General features: G+C 34.9%; 1 protein-coding gene across 2 annotated transcripts in view; it reads right to left on the reverse strand.

Moving 5' to 3' along the window:
• The window catches only part of LOC149570583 (uncharacterized), a 194,387-nt gene that overhangs the window by 87,557 nt on the left and 90,216 nt on the right, over nt 1-16,614 (reverse strand). The window lies entirely within an intron of this gene.

Consider the following 16,614-nt stretch of genomic DNA (forward strand, 5'->3'; position numbering starts at 1 on the left):
TAACTTGGAAGATTTTCAACGAGAATTTACCAATGCAGTTTTTATCTGATCAATGGAGACAGCGCAGAGAAAAAGACTATCATAACTTGAGAAAGATGAACACGATAGTGGAGGCCTATAAACATCATTGCTACAAGCTCAAGTCATGTTTTGGTATAAGAATGATGAGATTTTGAACGTGCAACACTTTGTGAGAGGTCTTAGTATTGAGAAAGCTAATGAGACAAGAGTTTTTGAATCTAAAACTCTTTGAGAGGTTGTGATTAGGGTCACCCTTAAGGAGCAGAAAGTGGTAACAAGTCTTGGACGTGGCGGTGCTTAGAGGGGTAGTGCACCAAAATTTGGATCAGGTAATAAAGGGAATCAGAATCATCGTGTGGTAATACTCAGCAAAAGAAGGAATTTTTTCATGGACAAGGTGGTGGTTCTTAGTCAAGGAACTATAGTAATTGGCAACGTGCCAAATACTACTCATGTTCACTATCAAAAAAGTCTTGTTATTGAGCCCAAGACGAGTACATTCAAAAGACTCAGCCAAAGCTAAGTAGTCTGCAAAGTGTTAGCCGAAGCAACTTTCAGCAATCGAAGGTATCTCCACCAGGGAAAAGCTTTAGCAAACGATGTGAATGTTTTTCATGTGGTCTGTACGGGTTCATTGCATGTAGTCGGAATAAAGTAAGTATTATGTTTAGTACTTGTTAAAGCTAGTCAAGCTAGGTAGTTAGGAGGTGAGGGAATGCATCGACCGACCGATCCTTCTATAAGTACTTGGAATATTGTCAATGTACTCATGTTGTTTTTGGTATTAATAAAGAAAACATTTCCTCGCCTACTGGTATTGTGGTAAACCGACCAACCCTTCTATAAGTACTTGTAATATTGTCAATGTACTCATGTTGTTTTTGGTATTAATAAAGAAACCATTTCCTCGCCTACTGGTATTGTGGTATTAATGGTACATTCTATGTTTTACTTTATATGTATCTCAATTGTGTTATTATGTATGATTAGCATATCTCTGTGAACTTGAGTGATATTTCCACTCTACATTTTTGGTGTCATTGCCCAAGTCTGAACCTGGAGGTCAGCGGGATGGAGTAATAGGAAGGCCTTTTGTACCGCTCATCCAAGTAGCAAATAGTGATGGGGAAGAGAAGGAAATAACCAAGGAAGATCAACTGACACGTGATCTGGTAACGACCTGGGAAGTTGCAGTCGATCAATACGTACAAAGGGAAGCTCATGAGAGAATGGTCCCTGAAGGTACGGTACACGACGAACTTTCGGTGCCACCAGTGGTGTACGATCTCCTGGGAGAGAACATTCGCCTATTAGCACGCAATTTGTTACAAGTGGAAGAGGAAAGAGCTAAGACACAAAGGGAACGGAGGAGACAACAAGTACTACAGCAGTTTGCTGAAAGGAGGACCAGGGAACGCGAGGAATGTGAAAATTCCAAAAAAGGAAACAGACAATAAAACTGATTCATGCCCCTGATTCCAAACATGTATGCCAGGCGGGTACAAGGAGAAGAAACTGAGGAAGAAGTTGATTTGAGGATACTACATCTCCAGTAGCAACAGGAGGGATATCGTAACTTGAGGGGAGGACAAGGGGATTCCACGAGAATCCAAGAAGGGTTGATCGCGCATACAATCGAAGGTATAGCAAATTTGGTCAACACTTTGCAAACTACTTGACTTTGGCTGAGTTTCCCTCGACGTACTACACTAGCCCCTAGTTTGCAGCTGCTTTTGAGTCAATAGTTAGTAATGTCAAAAGGTCACATTAAATTTTTGGAGCCTTAGATCAGAGGCAGACTAAGAATCAAGGAGCTATCATTGAACCAAAAATTTCTCATAACGATGAAACCTTTGTTACTTGGAAGGACACTTCTAGATTTTGGGACTCTTTATCTTTATCAATTCATAGGCTTCCACGAATAAGCCTAACCTTAGGAGGGGAGAATGTAATGCCACTTCGACTTTGCTTTAATTTGTGCCTTGTCTTGTTCTATTTTGGTGTGGCATTGAAGTAAAATGCATATGGGTCTCTTTTTGTGTTTGTTTTGGATGGGATGCATATCTAGTGTATCAGACTTCGATTTAACCTTGGCACATAATTGGAAAATGTTGCGCTTTGGAGAATCATCAGTAGGAAAGACCCTTGTGTGGATGTTGGTCTCAAGCAGGTATTTCTTATGTTTTTATGCTAATGCGAGAAGAATGTTGCTTTGTCTTGTGTTAACTCTATGGAATTGCTAAATTGGTGATCTAGTAATATTTTGATTTTTTAATAATACAAAGAAACATTAATCCTTATGTCTTCTTTATAATAGCATTCAAACATTTGTGCATCATTATTGTTATATACATATATGTAAAGAAAGATAAAAGTCAAGAAGATAATGATGCAATTAATATAACTAGAATTAAAATAATAACAATAATAATATCAAGCGCACTAAGCAACACTGTTAAAACAAAAACCTTATAATGCATCTTAACGTATCCTTCTCTCACGCTTCCCTTGAATTAGTTAAACAATTAGTTCATTTTCAGCTCATCTTGTAATCATGGCTTGGTAATGAATGGGAGTGCATTCTTCATAGTTTTGTACTTTCATGGAATTTTCCTTTATGGGGTTTCCAAATTGGGAGAAGTTGTACTTGGTGAATGGTTTGTGATTTTTAAGATGGAGGAATAATTATTGGAAGGGACGGCTATATGGACAACAATCCATATTTTATCAGCATCCAAGATCAAGTTAGTCTGCAGCTCCAGTTGAAAGGTAGGGCTTTTATTTTATTGCTCAACTGTCCTTTGTTCTTTGAAAAGGAGATAGCATTTTACCTTTTTAAAAGCAGCTGAAGGGCTTTCTTTGACACTTTATTTTCATAAAATTGCAAAGGGTTTATACGAACGTTGTAAATAACTATGAATATCTTGCTGTGTTATACTCATGCTAGGTGTGTGTATCCTTATCAGGAATAGCCTTGTGTCAAGCTCAGAATTGGAAATAAGTTGGTGGAAACAAACAAACTTAGTGATATTTTAATATTTCCTTTCTTTCAAGGATAACTACCTATCATTTAGTATTTTAATGTTTTAATAATGGTACCACACGGAATTCTTAAGTTTAGCCTACAAAATCAATATGACAACATGAAATACCACTAGGCAGTCAGTATGTAGTTGAATGTCTTTTTGCGGTGCAATCTTACATTATTCAGTAATGAAGGAGGGTTGCTCTCTCTTAAATTAATGTGGAACTCTGAGTCCTATGTTCTTGAAGTCACAATGATTTAATGGGATGTGTTGCTGTTTCTGTATTATGAACATTTTTTTTTTTTAATTTTAATTTATTTTGGTAAAAGGAATGTTGTATTCGAATGACCAGAAAATTCATAGGCAAAATACATAGCCTGAATTCAATTCATGGGTCACAAGAACATAATCGTAGGCAAAATTGTATACACGGAATTCATGTCTTCTGCATATTCTAACTTGTCCTGTGCATCTGCGAATGAATATCCTTGTTATTGCTCAGCAAGTCCCCCTGGTTTCTAGCATATGGTATAACCATGAGCATGTTGCCAGTAAACTGCCCAATAGATAAAAATTTGAGATTATAAAAAAAAATTAAGTGTTCCCTTGGTAATTTCCATGTTATATTTGCTTTTATTGAAGCTATGCTGCCCTTTACCATCAGTAAAATGGGTTGTTCACTGTGCTTTGTTAAGAACGATATATATTGCACATAGGAGAGTATAAACTCTGTGTCTACTTTAAATAAACAGTGATGAGAATATGGCCACGTAGGTGAGAGTACATCTCTGAATAAACCTGATATCAAATAAGTTTATAATTTTATATCAAATGATGTAGTAGGCTGCACTTGGTGGATTATATGTTTATCTTGGAGGTACTGTTAATTAAATGTCATGGCTGCATTATTAACTTTAGAAATTGTTAACTAGTTTGCAGCACACCATTTCCTATTTTAAGGGAGTATATAACCGTAGGTGTCAGATTTCTGTTTTGAGAAATATAACTATGAAATATGAACCTACGTTGGAAGGCATTTAGAAATGTAAAACTGGTTCTTATTTACTCTAGTTTGTTATGGTTTTAGGAATATATTCCCATTTTTTTAAAGATTCTATAGTTGTCCTAACTAAATTCTAGTTTCTTTAAAGTTGGGAATAGGATTAGTTTAGGGTTTCAGATTTCATGTTGGTAATAGGATAATTTATGTTTATGATTTTCTTTTAGAATATAATATAGATAATACTTATAAATTTAAGTTTTGCTTATATAAGAAACTTGTTTGTTTACGATTTATATGATTGGATAGGTATTATAATGATATCCATTAGTTAAAATTGTTTTATGAATTTGTTAATAAAAAAATGAATGTTTTATCTTGGATACAACATGTGTTATAGGAAATTTATAATTTGTGGTTACTAAATGCTTAATTTCTCGGTTGATAATCTTGTAATCATGCACAGAGGTTGTTTGAATTATAGAACCTGTAACAATGATGCAAACTATGATGAATTATGTTGTGTATGGATGTTTGTTAACCTATTTTGATTGTGTAACAAAATTTGTACATAAGTCATGCAAGTATTGATAATCATCAGATTGTAGTTTTAGTAATGAGAGGTGCTTGTTATTATGTGTGAATTCCTTATGATTATGGTATGTTCAAATGCTGAATATCCTTGCATGATGTAATCGTCTTGGTGGAAAATGGACTTTTGTATAAAACAAATAGTATATTCCTATGCTTTGTGACGTTATGAAACATGTGCTGTATTTCGGTATCATAATGAAATAACTATCTTGGTCATGAGTATATTTCCTAAACATGAATAATGTGGCTTTTATTAGACTATGTTTTATCATGTGTAGAATCTCTTTTATCAGATGTAGTTGGAATTCTATATATGAAAGATGCATTCTAAGGTCGTCATCTAGGGGACAATCAGGGGGAGTGGCTCTCAATGGGGGTCGGGGTCCTAAAGTAGCCAGTCTAGGACAACCCATGTGAGGGTTATGTAAACAAGTGAAAATCGTAAATCAACAAGAATAAAACATCAATCAAGATAAGGATATGTCTTGCCCATGCCATTGTGCTCACTGCTAGTAAAGGCTAAGGATGGGAACAGAGATGATGCCATATGTGAATGGCATAGCTGAACTACCTTGTCCCCATGAAAGAAATGTTCAGCTCTGCATGAGTCCTACTTGGAGGCCGGGGTCCAAGGGTATCGGTCCAGGACAAACCCAGCAGATAGGATCATTTGATGTCACTTGTGCTTGATGTGCCTTGGTGTCCAAACCTTTGGTAAACGTCTTCCTGTATCTGTTTTATTGTTTTGGCTACCATTGATATGCTTATGAAAAAAATGCTTTGCTGATTTCTATTTCAAGTTCCTTGCTCGTTTATGGTTCATGTTTCCTTATGATCTATGTTGCAGGCTTCCTTGGTGATAAATTAGTATGTCCTTTAAATGTGATGCTTGCATATCTGCTTATGGATGTATTGCTTTCTTAGCTTAACATCCTTAATTCATCTCCTGCAGCTTGCTTGCGTTCTCATATGCAAAAGAACCTATCATTATGTAATGTAATCCGAATGTTGTTCTCATGTGTTTTGTTACTCAACTGGAGAAAAGATTCTAATGAAGCGATGTTAGGAGGTTCTTGAGGGAACCGTTAATGTACTAATTATGCAGATGCATCTTGTTATAAGAGAAACTTGTAATGATGATAAATCCTAGTTTTGGGCATCGTGACTGTATATAGTTTGTAATGCACTCTACTTATGTTTCAAATTATTGTTTAAAAACAATATTCATCCTTTTCTTTGAAAAGTTGTGTTCCCTTTGAGCCTCTTAGCGGGGGCATTACATAAAATTAAAAAATTATTATCTGATTTTGTTTTACGCTTTAAAAGTTATAGTAGTGATTTTATTTTGTTTTTAGTTTATTTATTTTTTAAATAAAAAGTATATTAGTTTTTTGTGTGTCAAGCAAAAATATATATAAATTACTGAATATGCTTATATTCAAAAATATATATAGGAGAATTCAATGCCGATTTTTTTTTAAAAATTTCACTCTTGCCAAACTTCATCTGAATTTCATAGTTATTGAACTCAAACCTTGTGACTTCGCCTCTAGCCATTGTAAAAATACCAAGTTTAAATAATATTAAGGTTTATTGCCTTTTTGGATTGTAGCATTGGGAAAATACTGATTAAGTGTGAATCATGAGCTTTGTATTAATATTGTGCATAGGTAATTAAGCATCAAAAGCAAAAATGAAAATCATTTTCTAGGAAAGCTTCAAAAAAGTCTTTTAAAGAACAAGAACAAAATGCAATGTCAAGTAGGAAAAGAGAAGACTTCTATCCTCGCTAATTTTGATTTTGAAAAACCCATCCTTCATCTTTCTATCTCTCCCTTTTCTCTTATGAAAAGAATGGATGGATTTACCACATGGTTAAATGGTGTTGACCATTTTTGGAGCTTATTGGTAAACAAATTTGTCTTTATGTGATATGTATTGATTTTAACTCTATTTTCCCTGTTGCAAAAGACGATTTCCACCAACAGTAGGGTAAGTTGCATGATTATCAACTTCTCACTCAATTTTTAGAGGTGCAACTCGATGAAATGATTGTCATTGATGTCAAATGGTTTTACAATCATGACAAGATTGTCAGTATAACTATTCATTATCAATGTCAAAGGTTCAACAAAGAATTGTCATTGGAGTCAACTATAAGGAAATGACTTATATTATAGTGATTGACAATATAAGCATTACAATATGCTATATTAAAGAAGTGACAAGAATTGATCTAAGGTATAAATGACAACACTATTAATAGAAGATAGTTAAGATCTACAAGGATGACTTAATAGATTGTGATTGGTGCATTGCCGGATTGGATTCCGGTACGGATGCGGGTTCGAGATTTGAGTTCGAAATTTGTCTAAATTTTTTTGGGCTTGGGTTCAGATTTGTTTTGGTTTCATCTGTACAAAAACATATTTTTTTTAAAATATGTATGTGTGTGTATATTTATGGAACAAAAAATAAAAATAAATCCATACTCAGATCTGCTAATAGTAAAGGAACATAGCAAAATACACCACCAAATCTATGTTTCAGTTCAATAGGACAATGATTGCATCATTTAGCACTACATACAACTTGATACACTTGCTAGGTCACATGCATGGAACATATTTCCATATCATGGGGACAGTTTGAGAATGAAAGGAATTGTTAAAAGATAAGTGTAGTTATCTAAGTTTTTATTTTGTATTGGTTAGAGCATTTCTAACCAGGCTATATCAAAAGGTGATACAAATTTGAAGTCCCAGATTCAAACATATCACATCTTTTTAAAGACATTTCTCTATAATCATCAATTTAAAAGTCACCTATTGTCAGTTTGGATTTCCTTTATAAGCGAGTTTTCATTTTCAAACACAAATGTATAAATGACATATAAACATCTTTTATGGTCTTTTAGTGGTCACAATAGGGTTGAGAGGTCAAAAAAAACTTCAAAATGTCTAAAAAAATGTTCCGAGACCAAATTCAGCCCAGGTCTAGACAATAAATTCTTCAAAATTCACTGCCAATTCTGCCCGGGTTCCTCTGACAGAATTTGCAGCAAATTCGAAGCTCTGCAAGAGAATTCAGAGAGAATTTGACAAGGACCAGACATTGTACAGAATTGAACCAGACTTTGAGATTTGCTGGAGAGAATCCGGTAACTTTGCATATAATGAAAGAGGCAATGATATCAAAGCAGTTTCATTAAAGAGAAAGAATAGCAAAGTATGTTGGCATGTGAAAACTACAGAGGACGGCTCCAGTATTGTGCAAGAAAACAATATATTATTTGCCTATTATTTCCAGTGTTGTGCAAGCAGGCAAGGAGGCTTTCACATTTGAAATTATATTAGCAACTTCCAGATCTCTCTGAGTCGTCATGTTTGACTACAGAGGTGTAAAATGAATAAGAGTACCACAATGCAATCAGCGATATAGTTTGAGTGGAGACGTAAGAATACAAGGAAGAGCAATATAACACAATAAAAGAAGTAACATCACCACGGGCACTACTACAAACTAATTGTGACAGACCATGATTATGTGATCAAAGTGCAACACAAAGACAGTGTTCCTTCCTTTACCTAAGTCAAAGATTAACAATATTAAAATTTACTAAGAGAGATGCTAAGGAGCCCAGTAATATAGAAGGATCAAAGACTATCAAAACAGATAACTACAATTGCCAATAGAGTGACAGTGAAGACAACTTCCTTCAGCACGATACAAGTCAATAAAAATGATGAAGTTTATAAGCTACAGCAGTTACATAGAAGTTCCAGTATCATCATATGGCCAAAGCAATGGAGTTACTATACACAAGAAATATGGGTGCAAGCCATGTCCAAAACGGTGAAGTCAACTGTGTCACCTGCAAGAAATGTTCGAAGATTCAAACATGAATATCGAATCATCGATATCCATCAGCCTGCTAGGTATGAAGTTTAAATGGCAGTACTAATGATATGTGTGCACTATGGAAAAACGGCAACAAGTGACAGAAGAGCCCAATGTGAATATCCAGCAAACTAAATATTTTCCTTGCTTGAACGATGTATTTTCATAAACCTGAAGTATGATAAGGATATCATGTTGCATAGAAAGACCGGGTCATAACAGGGATGGAAGAAATGATTGTGATCCCGGTGACACATCAGAATGAGATAATCTAAGTGGGAATCAATACATGGAGATGATAATATACAGTAACTTGGAAGACTGAATGCATAAAAGTAGAAGACTGAATACATATAAGTAGAAGACAAGTGAAGAAGCCCGATAAACATTTGGATGATGGAGTATTACAGATACTATGCCGTATGTGACTGCAAAACACCTACATATATAGTCAGCAATAAGTTCCAATGCAAGCATGCCGTATCAAGACAATATGTGGAAGTTTGTGCGATGAATTAATTCACATTCAGCAGTTGTAATGGCGGTCTTAGTAGATGGTATATGTGGAAGCATCGTTAGCGAATGACAAGTACTTTGGAATTCAACTCAAGTCAACATAAGCCTGCTAGGGATGATATATCAATCCAGTTATCATTGAAAATAATCAGTCGACATGAACTCCGGCAGATAATACAACATATCGTAGTCTGGAAAATATCACTGAAGATGAAACATTTGTAATACAAGATATTGCTTTGAATATGCGTATTTTCTCCATGATACATTCAAATGAATAGAGCATTCTGTCAGTGTGCAACGTCAAGTTTTTGTTGGACACAGATAAAGACAAGCAACTGAATATTCAATCGGTTCATTAATGTGAATATTATTAAAAAGATAATGTGTAATGCTGCGATAATATGAAGACAACTTTTAATGATTAACAATAGTTAAGGCTGCCAAGGTTTAATATGCTTGATAAAAACATATTGTATTTAAAGACACGTCTTTTATAAGAAGACATATATAAATATGGAGCTTAAAACGAAGCTAGTGTGTGTGTGTGTGTGTGAAAACGTAGAAGATCAGATAAAAAGAATATGTGAAGTCAGCATGTAAAAGATAAGAAGGGTAATGTAAAGAAATATATATAATCAGATTTTTTATCTGATTTATATATTTATCTGAGAGAGAGAGTGTGTGTGAATAATAAAAGGAGAGAACTATATATATTTAGCAAAGTAAATTTGTGGAAAAAAGAAATTATATAATCAGATTCTTATCTGATATATAAATATATGTTTTGTAAAGGGAGAGCGAACAGTAAAGTTGAGGGTTATTGGTCGACATCTGGAAGAAAGAAGAGTGTATAAATATATATAAAAATGAGAAGAGAATAGCGTGCAATAAAAGCATCCATCATCAGTTCAAGATAGCAACATTGATAAGGTGGAAGAACAGTTTGAGTGTAGTGGGTTGGTGTTCACGAAGACAGCAGTGGGGGTTGGTGCTTCCAGTAGGTCAGAGCCTACGAAGTGTAGGAGTTAGGAGCTTCCAATGAGTCGGTGCTCATAAACATAGAGGTCGTAGCCTCTATTAGGTTGGAACCTACAAACCAAGTTGTAAAAGAGCAGTTTATATAAGAAAGCATTTATTTGCCGTAGTTTTTTCCCGCGTTGGATTTCCACATAAATCTTTGTGTTATTGTGTCATGTGCACAATTGTTGATTCCAACATTTAACTTATTTGGATAAAAAGTTTTAAATTAGCATAAGTTTTTATTGCACTGATTCACCCCCACCACCCCCCCCCCAGTATAATCGTGTGCTTTTCACAACTCTCTTGTTCGATCAAATTTTAAGAATTTTTAAGAAATAAAAGCAGGATTTGTTTTTAACCATGAAAAATGTTATGATTTTAAGTATGAATGTCTCAAACGACACTTCAGAACACAGGCTTGCCACATTAAGAGGAAATTAAATGCTTAGATCTAGAAAGCATACCCACGTAAGGTAATGATAGCACATTAATTGATTGTTGCACACAGATCATAATAAACTTCAAAATCCATACAATTAAAATTCATGAGCACACAGAGTCGCAAACTTCTCCCAAAATTGGCAAAACTTTTTATTATTAGTATATCTCTTAGTCATGTATCAAAATAACATTGATCAATCCTAAGTAATCTTTTCGGTTACATATTTAAAACACTTTAAGTTAACCACATTATTCAAATCTTTAAACAAGTTCTTTTACAACATATAAAAGCTTGACATCATAAAATAGTAAAGTCCTCAAAGATTTCATTAGTCAAATACAATCATCAATGAAGTGACACATTTGACAAATCCACATTAACAAGTCCTTGTAGAGATTCATCAATCTAAATACCAACATTATAGAGATTCATCAATCTTAGGTATATTGGTCAACTATAGATTATAACAATCTCACATACCAACATTATAGAAATCAATCTTATCTAGCCATTTATACAGAGGTTACACTAACCTATTACATTGGCACTATGAGATTTCATTAATCCCGGTTTAGCCATTCATATAGAGACGATCACAATCCCTATACTAGCACTTAGCCGTTCATATAGAGATGCTCACAATCCCTACACTGGCACTATGGGAGCTTGATCAATTACTTCCCCATACAGAGATTATATCGGTTTCTTAAGACATCAATTGACTCTTTATATTTAATGAACACATTATCAAATCTTTAAATATCATTCTTTTGCATTAATATAATTTCCATTATTAATAATACCAAGCTTGTAAACTTTCAAATAAATGTATATTTATATTGACAATCATGTATTTAGTCACATATCATATAACAATATAAAGAAAACTTTGAATATATAACATACCTTATGTACATACCTTTGTGATGCCTTTACCACTTTCCGAGCCACCTTGCTTGTCACGTTAAATATATGCCAAGAGGTATGCAATTATATCTCTTATGTTATCTTATTCTATTTTCTCCTTTTGATACAATTCTCCTTCTAGTTTTTATATTCAATTGTGATTTAAAAATCTTGCTTTATTTGTCATCTGTCCTTCAAAAAGTCACAACCCTTCATAATCACAATCCTTTTGAAAACTCACAACACTTCATAATTACAACCATTTTGAAGAGTCGCAGCCACTCATAATTACAACCCTTTCAAAGAGTCACATCCTTTCATCATTGCAACCTTTTGAAAAAGTTCATTCTTTATTTCCTTCTCGTTCCTTTCCTCTTTCATTGATTCTTCTTTAACTCCTATCTTCTTATCATCTTCCTTCATTCCTCTTTCAAATGAACTCTCCTCCCCTTTATATCTTATTTTGAAGCAGCCACAACTCTTTATTAAATATCTCTTGACCTTTCATTACATGTACTTAATTTATATTATACTATTTATTTACTTATTTATATAAGTTTATTATCATTTATTATTAAATCCTATTTAGAAAGGTAACATACTTTTTACAATATTGTTTCTTGAAGTTAATTTTATTTATTTATTCATTTATTATAATTTTATTATTATTTAATTGTTAATTATTTTAAAATCTTATTAATTGGACCTGGTGAATTCTCAAAATGCTTAAAAGATGCCAGCAGATGTAGAAGTTGTGGAAGTCTTGGCTCATGTAAGGAATGATCTCGGGAAGATGCAACATATAAGGTTTGGGGGACCAAAATCAGAGCTAGGGCTAATTGGATCAATCTTGGGGACAAAGGTACAATATTCTTCTTCCAGGTACTAAAAAATAAAGAAACCAAGGAGAACATTGAGTGCATATGTGAAGAAGGTGTGATGATCAAGTCCCACGACGATATCCTTGCCTCTTTTGCTCAATTCTATAAAAAGCTCTTTACCTCTGAAGAATCTGACCAATCCATGCAAGTTGCAAGAACTGAAGTTACGAGGATCATCCCCTCAAAGCTCTCAGTAGAAGATGCCTCTAGAGTTGAAGTTTCTATCACTATAGAGGAGATCAAAAGGGCTATCATGAATATGCAGAATGACAAAGCATCAGGACCTGACGAACTCCCTATTGAATTCTACAAAGTAAAAATCTCATGCATAGGTAATGAGCTAATGCAAGTCTATGAAGAAGCCTTTTCTCTTGGCACCCTTGGAAGTGATATCAATGTTAGTTTGATTAAGCTCATCCCCAAAGAGGGAGATAGAACTCCGATTAAGAACTGGAAGCCTGTAACCCTCCTCAATGTTTCATATAAAATACTTGCTAAAATCCTTGCTAGCAAAATTGAAGACATTCTCCCTAAAATCATCAATCATACCCAAATAGGATTTGTGAAAGGCAAATACCTACTGGAGAATCCCATTACATGTTGGGAATCACTTGAATGGGCCAAGTCTTCTAGTCAACAAGTTGGAATGCTTCTCATTGACTATGAGAAGGCTTATGACAGGATTGAGTGGAAGTACATAATAATGATGTTAGAAGCTTTAGGATTCCCCTATTTTCTGCCACATGGTCTCTACCTTAATGAAAGATGCCATGGAAGCAAATGGTCTCAGGTCTGAACAGTTTGAACTTACAAGACCTATCAAACAAGGATATCCCCTTGCCCCAGCTCTCTTTGTTATTGTTGTCGATTCCCTGCATTGTCTGCTGAGAGATGAAACCCTTTCACCTAAGGTCTGAGGCATCGCTTTACCTAACAGTGTTGAGATCTCAAATATTCAGTTTGCTAATGATACTGCTATTTTATTTTGGTTGGAAGAATGAAATATGAAGCACCTCATGAGTAAGCTAGAGAGATATTTCGCAATGCATCAATAAAAACCCTTTCTTTCTAAATCCATTTTATTAGGTTGAATGAATCTCCACCTGGGTGCTGTAAAAGATTCTCTATTCCTTGGGGTGGCCCAAAATCTGGTGGTGAGGTACTTAGGGATTCCATATGCAGTCTCTCCTAATCTGAGAAGTATGTAAGAGTGAATAAGAGATAAGATTGATAAAAAACTAAACAAATGGAATCGCAGGTATCTCTCCATGGCAGGAAGGGTGCAGGTGTGCCAAAAGATCCTATCCTCATAATCTATTTACTACGTCAGCCTGGCTGTTCAATTATGGACAACTTAACTACATCCAGAAAACTATTAGAGATTTCCTATTGTCAGATGGAAGGGGCAATAAGAAAGCCCATGCAGTCAGTTGGGAATGGTGCACCAAGAGGAAGGAGCTTGGAGAGCTAGGACTTAAAGACTTGAGAATTCAAGGCATTGCTCTTGCTGCCAAATGGATAGCCAAAGCTACAGGTGGTGATGAGCCATGGAAAATTCTGATCAGAAATAATATTTTAAGAGTTGTTCCTTCCAAAGCAAGGGGTTAGAAGGGTCTATCCTTGCATGACCTTTTGATGGTACCAAATGGGGTTTGTGTTGAAGGTTCTGCAGCATTTAAATCTTTGTGGAAAGCATGGAAAGCTGTTAATCATTTAGTAGCTGGTAATGGACTGATTGAACAAGATCATAAGATATGTGGCACTAGATCCATATGGTGAAATCCATACTGCTGCTCTAAACCCCAGGCTCTGTTGCAGGGTTGTTCGGCCAAGAAGTGAGCTGGCAAGGAAATCAGAAATTTTGCTGACATTGTCACTAATGGATCTCTTGTCCCCTGAGAGGTACTTTCTTGCAGATATGGCATACCGACTACCCAATGGAGGACATACTCATTAGTGTGAGAACTCTTCTCTGCTCTTAGACTTACTAAACCATGTTGCTCCCCATCAGCCTGCTCTTCCCTCCTATCTTGGAAAGGCTCTACCCCCTTACACAAGATCAAAGCTAACTCCCTGTATGCTTTCCTCACCAACAGTACTGATATTCTCAGGCATCTCAATAGCAAATGGAGCCTCAACCTTGATCAGAAAACATGGAATAAAAACCTGCTCAATATATGGCATACACCAGTTGAATCTAATATCCAATGCTTTTTATAGCGTTTCGTTTTCCACAAGCTCCCTTTCAAGAAACTTGATGGGGAGCCGAACCTCTGTTCAGTATGTAGATGTTGTGAATCAATTCATCATGTATTCTTTGATTGTATCTTTGCAAAGGAAATATGGGGATCATTTGGCCTAATTTTTGGTGTAACTTTCATATTGATAATGTCATAACTGGTCATATCCCCAGTAACAATAAAACCTGCAATGTCTTTTGGTGCTTAGTTTCTTCCCTGTTGTTATAGTCAATTTGGAAGTATAGGAATGATGATGTTTTTAATGGTAGCGCTAGGCATCTTACTGAGTCTCTGAGGAGACTCGTCTTTTCTAATATTGCTATAAAGGTGACTACCATATTGAAGCTAAAGGACAAATTCTTGAAACTATTTAAGGAAGGAAAAACAGAGACATCCAGAACAGAGATAGCCTATGGGTACACTTAACAAAAGAAGAAGAACGAGTTTAATCTAACACTGACAGAGTTCATACAGAAATTAAAGGAAGTAGATAATTGGAGATCCATGGCGAGCAGCAATCAAGAACCCACAGTTGGTGGAGATAAGGATGGTCCAAGTCACGATGATTCTGCGCGCCCAGTGGTTCCCACTCCTATGCAAAGTGCAGATATATTTAATGCTACAGGAGTAGGACTTCCTGTCGCCACTAACAGGGGATAGTTTTCAAATTCCTAATAATTTAGAGTTGTCTTTGTTACAAAGTCCTAGTCATAATGCTATTTTGATGAGACATAATCTGTAAGTGTTAAACTATATTGTACTCTTGAAAAAGAACAGGAGGATCAGTAGGTAGTGTTTTTATTTTGGGGGACTGTAGGTCCTGAAACTGTGATTCACTATCATGCTGCTATGTTTCAATCCTTTATATTTAATACAAAAAAAAAAAAAATCTTATTGTAAATATTATTTTTTTGATATAAAGATGATATCATATGTTATTAATAATTATTTATATTAATAATAATGTTTTATTTAATTAATATTAAATTCTATTTCAAGATAGGGGCATGATGCCCTTACTCAAATTGCTTGTCCTCAAGCAATTAGGTAATTTCTTCTTATGATTCGTAAGATCTACTTTTAGTTCAAATTCTTAGGTTTTTATCATGGCTATGATCGAACCTCTTCCAATCTCCATTTGCTTTCCACATTATTCTTCCTTATGAATTAATTTCCTACATCCTCTTTTACCCTACAGGACGGCAACATCATGCTCTGGTACCACTATAATTTCCCCACTACTAGAGATAGCTTGAGATGAGTAATACCTGAAATAGAAATGCTAGAACTAAACAATAACAAGCTTAACTATTAAATTCTAGGTGCAAATGCTACCCCAATTCTAACCCAAAACCTTAAGTATGTCTCCAGATCAGGTTTCATAAAAATTAGTTATTACACTATCTTCTCTAGATTGCACCCCTAAGGTCTCTTCTTAGAAGGGACATTGCCTATTCAAGGCTCGTCACATATGGATATGTGTACTCATTAGAATATTCTAGCATGTGGAGATAATATAAATCTCAATCATGTCAGTCAAATGGAGATTAATCTCACATACAAACAGTATAGAGATTATATTAATCTCACATACAAACAGTATAGAGATTATATTAATCTCAGTCGTGTCAACCAGATGGGGAATATCCACATCTCCGATATCAACACTATTACATCAATCTCAGGCATGTCAGTCAAATGGAGATTATCTCATATATCGGCATTATAGAGATTATATAAATCTTAGGCATGTCGGTCAGATGGAGATTATCTCACATACCGACATTATAGAGATTCATCAATCTCAGGCATGTCTCACATACCAACAGTACAGAGATTATATTAATCTCAGTCGTGTCAACCAAATGGGGAATATGCACATCTCTGATATCAACACTATTATATCAATCTCAAGCATGTCCGTCAAACGGAGATTATCTCATATATCAGCATTATAGAGATTATATCAATCTCAGGCATGTTGGTCAGATGGAGATTATCTCACATACCAACATTATAGAGATTCATCAATCTCAGGCATGTCGGTCAAATGAAGATTATACCA

Source organism: Cupressus sempervirens, chromosome 3 (assembly GCF_028749045.1).
Source record: "Cupressus sempervirens isolate cs-2001-9-10 chromosome 3, ASM2874904v1, whole genome shotgun sequence".
NCBI lineage: Eukaryota > Viridiplantae > Streptophyta > Pinopsida > Cupressales > Cupressaceae > Cupressus > Cupressus sempervirens.